The following is an 8,120-nucleotide window of genomic DNA, read 5'->3' on the forward strand; positions in this document are numbered from 1 at the left end:
AACTGATTATTTGACAAATGTTTTGGAATAATTATTTGGTTTTACTAATTGAAATACATGTATTTTTTAAACTCATATACTTCAAAAAGTATATATTTTAAAAATCAACTGAGCAAAGACATACAAGTGAATGTCACCTGATGAAAATTAAGATGCCTAACTTAGACTTTGTCTTGAGTTGGAATTGGTCTACCTCTGAATAGAGGAGGTCTGGGATGACTGTAGACAGTATGAAGATTTTTCTCAGAAAACAATTCTGAGTCTGCTCCAGGATAAGGGCAAATCAATAAACAAAGTTCCAAAGTTCTATGCTCTAGACCATGGCTTGGACAATTTTAGCCTGGAAAATTTTCAAAGCAGAATTACCCATAGAAAAATTTCAGAAATCCATTTGTGAAATGTCTAAGCTTGACAGCTTTCTAGTGATCCTTCTGGGGAAAATGACTTGTGAAATGTACCCCATACTAATAAAAATGATTGACATGCTGTTTAGAATTGTTGGACATAAACCAGTTAAACCTTGGAGGACATCTGCCAGAAATATGAATTTGAGTTTACAGATAATTGACCTTAAATGAACTCATTCTATTACATGTTAGGAATATTGTGTATTGAGCCCAGTACTACCACAGAATATTTCTCTTTTTAGTCCCCCCCACCCCCAAGGGGAATTATACTCGGGTTATAATATTGAGCTTGGTTTCTTTCAATTTCTAACAGTCTTAATAAGACTGCTGTTAACTGGGTATTTGTCTACGAGTTAACAAACTGTAAATGTCACAATTTTCCACACAACTGCCAAGAAAGGTGGATAATTAAAATAAGTACTCAGAGGACTTCTGAATTCCCACTTACTACCATGCACCAAAACTTTACGTTTTAGAGGTGCTCTCAGTGACTGAACTTGTGTATATATCATACTCGGTCACACAAAATGGCTCCTTTTCTCTACCAATGACCTCACACCTCCTTTATTAACATTTCTAATTTAACTCATGTGCTATATAGCATAGAGAAATCTAGGAGTAGATCAACAGACATCACCGTGGGAGGCTGGGGGTATGGAGGAAGGAAAAAGAAAGTTGGCATGTTCTAAGGCTTTAAAAAAATAACATTTTCGCTTTAACTTCTCTTCAAAAATTGCAAAAATAATATGAGTTTAGTGAGAGTGAAATAGAATAAAGATAAACAAAGAAAAAAATGAGCGATTAATATTTTTTCTCACCTCCTCTCCCTGCCACCAACCTGGTGTATATCCTTTCGCACATTTCTACATGCTCGTTCATTCACAAACTAACTGGTTAAATTAACCAGTGACATATTAAATTCCATGGGTCTTGAATTCAGCTGCTCCATTCTCTCCACGGATCTGGCCTTGGACTCTGTGTTTTCTTCTGGACCCCAAGCGGTTGCTGTAACATCTTGGGTTATGAAATGAGGTGTGTTAAGAAACATCAAAGAGCGCAACACAGATGGCTCTGGGAGCTCAGCTAGTATGACTCAGATGGCTGCAGATGACTTTACTGACTGGGGCTGGAGATGTAATTCTAGGACAGCTTCTGCACACATCTCTCCTAGGTGGAAATGGCTGAAGAACCGGCTCAGTTGAGATTGTTGGTGTGTCTGTGTGTGCCGCTACGGCACGGTGGTCTCAGGGTAGTCAGACTTCTGTGGTGGCTCAGGTGGTTTCAAGGATGAGCAGAGCAGAAGCTCCACGGCTCTTTATGACCTCAACTTAGAAATCACATGGCAAGCTGTGCTCGCTCCTTGGCCAGGTGCTCCGGCTCGCGTTGCAGCCCCAAGCAGCTCAACTCCGAGGTAGCGGCCCACGTCGGGCTGCTCCCGCCACTGGGCCTCTGGGAAGCGGTCTCGGAACACCGACGCCAGGAGCCCTTCATCCTCTACTTCCCCAAGAGCAGCGGTGGTGGCCGTCACTGTGGCTGAGGCCGTAGCTGAGACGCGGCTGTCACCCTCGCCGCCATCTTCTCAGCAATAGCATCTCTTCCCCTCCTCCTCACCCAGGGAACCAGCTCCGAATCTCGGATGGGAAGCATCCTGGGTGCACTTCCGGTCTCTATGGTTCTCGCTAGGCCGGCTTTCTTTCCCCGATGGTCCTCCAGGCTACAGAGTGTTAGCGTGGGGAACGACTGGAAAACGGCTAGAGAGGCAGGGTTTGAAGTTGCCAAGAAGCGGCTGGGGGTTGACCTTCTGTTTCCGGTGACTGAGGCACGAGGCCCCTGTGTTCCAATCGAGCTGGGAAATGCGGCCTCTGACTGAAGAGGAGACCCGTATAATGTTTGAGATGATAGCAAAATCTTCAGCTGCTGGTCGACAAGCCCGATGACACCTGCTGTTTCAGGCTGCACAACGACCGGATGTGTTACGTGAGTGAGAAGATCTTTAAGTTGACTGCCAATATCATCGGTGACAAGCAGCTGTCTTTGGGAACGTGCTTCGGAAAATTCACTCAGACCCACAAGTTTTGGTTGTACATCACAGCTCTGGATTACCTAAAACCCTATGCCAAGTATAAAGTGTGGATAAAGCCTGAGCAGAGCAGCCCTTCTTGTATGCTAACCATGTGCTGAAATCTGGACTAGGTCGAATCATTGAAAATACTTCTCAGTACCAGGGAGACATGGTGTACTCCATGACAGACATCCCTTTGGGCTTTGGGGTGGCAGCAAAGTCTACACAAGACTTCAGGAAAGTGGACCCCATGGCGATTGCGGTATTTCATCAAGCAAGCACTGGGGAATATGTGTGGCACGAAGAGACATTGATTTAAAACAAAGTCATCACGAGGACTTAGGGCTGTGTGGAAGGGCCTAGCTTTGTTTCCTTTGTCTGTGTAGGCTCCACCGTCATGTTGCATTTTGTCAACACTGTGACCTCTTCAGGGACTTCTTAGTTTAATATTCTCTCTATTATGGAGAAATGTAGGCTACATTCTTATAATGCAGAAATGGCTCAAAAATGGAGTTTCAGGTCGTTGTGATTGTGGCTAAATAGAATACTGTGTTTTACATTTGAATCAGAGGGCTTCTTGTTTTGAGTAACAGTCTAAATTGTTGGAACGGAGAAAAAGAATATCTTATTATTGTTGTCTGTGATCACACTGTTTTCCAAACACATGATAAGAACATAATGGATTTTCTTAATTATTTATTAATACTATGAAAGATAGATATTGCCATATCAGAGTAGTAGGCCATGTCTGGGATTTTACAAATGAAATTTGGATAAAATAGTAAGATAAGTTTATTCTGCTGATTTTCTATATGGCAGGTGCTGTGGGTGTGGAAGAAAAACTTGGATTCAAACACCAGTTCTCACATCTACCAGCTGTATGGCCTTAGGTGAGTCATTAAATTTTAATAATTTTCATTTCCTTCTTCTGTTTAAAAAAACAGCTTAGGGCTTCCCTGGTGGCGCAGTGGTTGAGAGTCCGCCTGCCGATGCAGGGGATGCGGGTTCGTGCCCCGGTCCGGGAAGATCCCACATGCCGCAAAGCGGCTGGGCCCGTGAGCTATGGCTGCTGAGCCTGCGCGTCCGGAGCCTGTGCTCCGCAACGGGAGAGGCCACAACAGTGAGAGGCCCGCGTACCGTAAAAAAAAAAAGAAAAAAAACGGCTTAACCGTCTTCCTAAGAAAAGTTTTTAGAATTAGAAATCATGACTTTAAAGCACCTAGCACTGTGCCTGGCAAATGATAAGTGTTGAATAAGTGGTAAGAATTATTTTTATAATGCTTATGCTAAATATTTCTGCTACTAAGAGTAGGATCATATGAATAGAATTTGATTAGATCATCTTGACTTTTACAAGCAGTTTTCTCAATCTTTCTTTTTATTGAATGGTATAATCCCGGGCTGAATGTTATTTTTATCATCTTGATTTCCTAAAATGTAATTTCTCTTACAAATCTTTTGTTTTTTTAATTAAAAGAATTTAAATTGAAGTGCAGTTGATTTACAATACTGTGTAAGTTTCAGGTGTAGAGCAAAGTGATTCAGTTTTATATATTATATATATATATATATTTTAATATTCTTATAAATCTTTACTTATCTGACTGGGCTGGACAAAAAGCACTAATCAGAGATCCTGAAATAATTCAGCTCCTCCATCTTTTCCCCATGCCTTCCAAAATTATTTTTTAGAATTATTAAAATATTTTTTAATAAAAAACATATCACAGACAAAAAATTTTTAAACTACCTGTATTGTAAAACAATTTCTTTAGTGAATGTACTGCTTATTTTAAATTCCAAAGATGACATCTCTAAAAATAAAGCATTTTTCAATTACCAAAAAAAAAAGAGAAAGAAATCATATGGTATTGCCTCTTCTGTACCCTATTGGTGGACAGAGTCACAAGCCCAATGAGATCCAGGGGATGGGCACATGTGCTTACCTCTTGATGGGATGATGGGTACAGAATTTGTGGCCACTCCCAAAGAGTTATCCTGTGAAATATTTATCTAAGAAGCTTACATTTGCATTATATCAAAGTAGAATATGGAAAAACTAATAGGCTGATCATTTGTTTTGCTCCTTTAAAAGTTGCTGTTTTAAAAATAGGCCTGACTGTATTCTGAGTCTAACCAGGCAAGACCAATAGACTGCAATAGAGATTATAAGTGTCAAGGTCAGCCTGTCGGAGAAGACCTTGACTAAATCATGGCAAGAATTCTTTATTAGATACTTTATTTAGCTTAAGCTGTTAATCAGCTCTTCTAAAGGTGCAAACTTTCCTGAGAGTGAGGTAGAAATAGGCCTGGGTCACAGAGTTTAGGGTCATTGCCCTAAAAATAGAGCTGAGAAAAGCAAGCTTCTCAGGTGTCATGTGTGACTTCATGATCTCACTCAACACAATAATACTATTGGATTTTCCATCTCCAAGTCTGCCTTCATTAGTGGTTCCAACAGTGAAACTCAGGCCCTGCACAGTCATTTATTATACCTAAGGTTTTATAGTGCAGCAAAAATTTATAGTAAAACCATGACTAAGTGGTGGCCATGGTACTAGGTGCCCAGATATAACAATGATTAAGGTAGGGTGGGGCTTCCCTGGTGGCGCAGTGGTTGAGAGTCCGCCTGCCGATGCAGGGGACACGGGTTTGTGCCCTGGTCCGGGAAGATCCCACGTGCTGTGGAGCGGCTGGGCCCGTGAGCCATGGCCGCTGAGCCTGCGCGTCCGGAGCCCGCAGCGGGAGAGGTCACAACAGTGAGAGGCCCGCATACCACACACACAAAAAATAAAATAAATAAGGTAGGGTGGCTGCCTTCAAAGAACACACAGGCTGGTGGGTGTTTCAGGCACGTGAACAGATAAATTGCAACATAAGACATTACTTGTAAATGAACCATGTGATCTCAGAGGGAGAAGATCTACCTGCCTGGGTGTTCACACTGGATTAGCACCTATAACCACTCCATCTCTGTCCACACCTGAGCCTTTGAACCTTCCCTTTATCTGGCCTACTAGGATGTCACTTCGATAGACTTCAAACCTGGTTTTTCCCTCTGCCTAGATTTTTTGCTTTCATGACTGACTTGGATATTTGTCTTTTGTCCTGATATTCCTCCTCCCTGCAATACTTTGTCTCAGCCCTGTTTTTTTGGTCTCTGTGCTCTAAAGGCTGAAGGTAAGAGATTCATTCATTAAAATATATAAATTGAACAGTATTCAATGCTGGGCAAAATGTTAGATGCTGGGGATACAGTGGCCAGCCAGTTAGAGTTCCTGTCTGTTGCAAGGAGCTTACTTCTAGTAGGATGCCTCCTAGACTCTTGGAATTAGGAGTCTGGGCTAGTCAAATGTGCGGTGGGTTAGACCCGGAGAAACTCAAGGAAAGCTTTCTAGCCAGGTGCCATTTGATCTATTATTATTATTATTTTCTAATGAAAAAAATAGAAGTTTTCCAGGTTGGGGTAGAGGTAGAGTAGGGGAAGGCCAGACATTTCACGCAGAGGGCATAACACATAAAAAACAGGAAGGGCATGGTCAATTTGGGAGATAAAGAGAAATTCATTTGAGGGTGTAGTGAGGCATATCAGAGATTGAAGCAAGAGAAGTAGGTTGGGGTCATATTGGGAAAGGTCTTGAATGACCCTTCTTGTTAAATTTGGATTTAATCCTATAGGAAAGGGAGAGTCAGCAAATACTTAGAAGCAGGATCATGACAAAATTATATTTGTTGTTCTTTAAGACGATAAGCCCTGCAGGATGGTTGCAAGAGTGGAAAAAAGACAAGTAGCAGGAAGACCACTTAGGAGATGATTGTATTAGCCTAGATGAGAACGTGTGAGCGCCCGAGTGAAGAGATCAAAAGAGGGGACAGAGGTTAATTCTGCAATCGGGCTTTAAGGTGGAATCAAGACCACTTGGCAACTCATTAGAACACTTGATGGATGGTAAGATCATGAGTCTAAGACGGAAAAAGAGGGAAGAGGAGCAGATTTGGTATGTAAGGTAACACCAAGTTTTGTTTTGGATACTTGGCTATTCAAGTGAAGATGTTTGGGAGGCAGCTGGAGACTTTGATCTGAATCTGAAGAGGGAGAGAAGATGGGCTGGAGACCCAATTTTTTGGAGGCTTTAAGAGAGGCAAATGAACAGAAAGTTAAACAAATATTTGAGAAAGGAGAAAAACAGTCAACAAAGATTGTGGAATCAGTGAATAAAGAGGAGAAGCAGCAAAGATTAGCCTACTGGAAGGGAGGAAAAGTCAGATAGATGATTGGTGTTGCTTGACCAAAGTTCTTTGGGTGCCTGGGTCAAGTGTTGGCACATATGATGATGAAGGTGTAGTAAGGAACAGTTGTTGGCTCTGCTGCTTAGGACGTTGCCACTGATGGTTGTACCAAAGGTGATATCCTATATGGTTTTGGGCCCTCCCTCTTGGTTCTTGCCAGTCAGGAGTCAGAGTTAGAACACTTCCCAGGCTGGTCTCACTCCTGAGAAGAAGAGGATCCTAGAAACTTGGTACACTACTTTCCAAAAGTTGAAAAACATGGGAGATATAATCTGCCTCTTGGGAGATAATAACAGTTTAGCTTTAACTCTAAAACAACTTCTCCATTTCTGTGCCTGAATTTCATCTGCCCGATGCATTTGGTTGAATATCACTTTTGTTTTTTATTGTACTAGAGGTTTTTTTTTTAATTTTAATTTTTTGGCTGCGTTGGATCTTTGTTGCTACGTGCGGGCTTTCTCTAGTTGCGGCGAGCAGGGGCTACTCTTCGTTATGGTGTGTGGGCTTCTCGTTGCAGTGGCTTCTCTTTGTTGCAGAGCATGGGCTTTAGGTGCATGGGCTCAGTAGTTGTGGCTCGTGGGCTCTAGAGTGTAGGCTTGGTAGTTGTGGCACACGGGCTTAGTTGCTCCATAGCATGTGGGATCTTCCCGGACCAGGGCTTGAACCCGTGTCCCCTGCATTGGCAAGCAGATTCTTAACCACTGCGCCGCCAGGGAAGTCCCTGGAGATGTTTTTGAGTTGGCATGTTATGCAATTTTATGCTGGGAAATATTTCAAATTTTCTAAAAACATCCTCCCCAAGGAAGTGTTAAGAATTTTCTCTTTCCTCATCAAACATAAATATACAAGCTGACTACAAGAGAAGACTTTTGCCCAAATGTTATTTGTTTCCATAGTTTATGGAAACATTTACTTTCCATTGGGAAGTTTCTCTGGTTTCTCCTTGGATCATGTATCTGTAATTGATCTGATGCTCCATATCCTAGGCTAGCTTTGGTTACTGTTAGACAGGGTTTTAGTCTTCTAGGGCTGCCACAACAAAATACCGTAGACTGGGTGGCTTAAACAACAGAAATTTATTTGCTCACATTTATAGAGGCTGGGAGTCCAAGATCAAGGTGCTGTCAGGGCTGGTTTCTGGTGAGACCTCTCTTCCTGGCTTGTAGATGGCTGCATTCTTGCTGAGTCTTTATATGGCCTTTTCTCTGTGCTTTGCAACCCTGGTGTCTCTCTCTCTTCTTATAAGGACACCAGTACTTATAAGTTAACCAAGTTAAGACGTCCACCCATAGGACCTCATTGTTGAAATAAATTTTTAGGCTCAAGATGGAACTGCTCCTGCCTGGGGTGCCAAGTCAGCA

The 8,120-nt window shown here is 42.2% G+C and overlaps 1 pseudogene; it reads left to right on the top strand.

The window, feature by feature from the left end:
* Positions 1 to 2,260: 2,260 nt before the first annotated feature.
* Positions 2,261 to 2,788, top strand: LOC112393688 (60S ribosome subunit biogenesis protein NIP7 homolog pseudogene; annotated as a pseudogene).
* The last annotated feature ends 5,332 nt before the right edge of the window (positions 2,789 to 8,120 follow it).

The sequence above is a fragment of the Neophocaena asiaeorientalis genome, unplaced genomic scaffold (assembly GCF_003031525.2).
Source record: "Neophocaena asiaeorientalis asiaeorientalis breed wild unplaced genomic scaffold, Neophocaena_asiaeorientalis_V1.1 scaffold7, whole genome shotgun sequence".
Classification (NCBI taxonomy): Eukaryota; Metazoa; Chordata; class Mammalia; order Artiodactyla; family Phocoenidae; genus Neophocaena; species Neophocaena asiaeorientalis.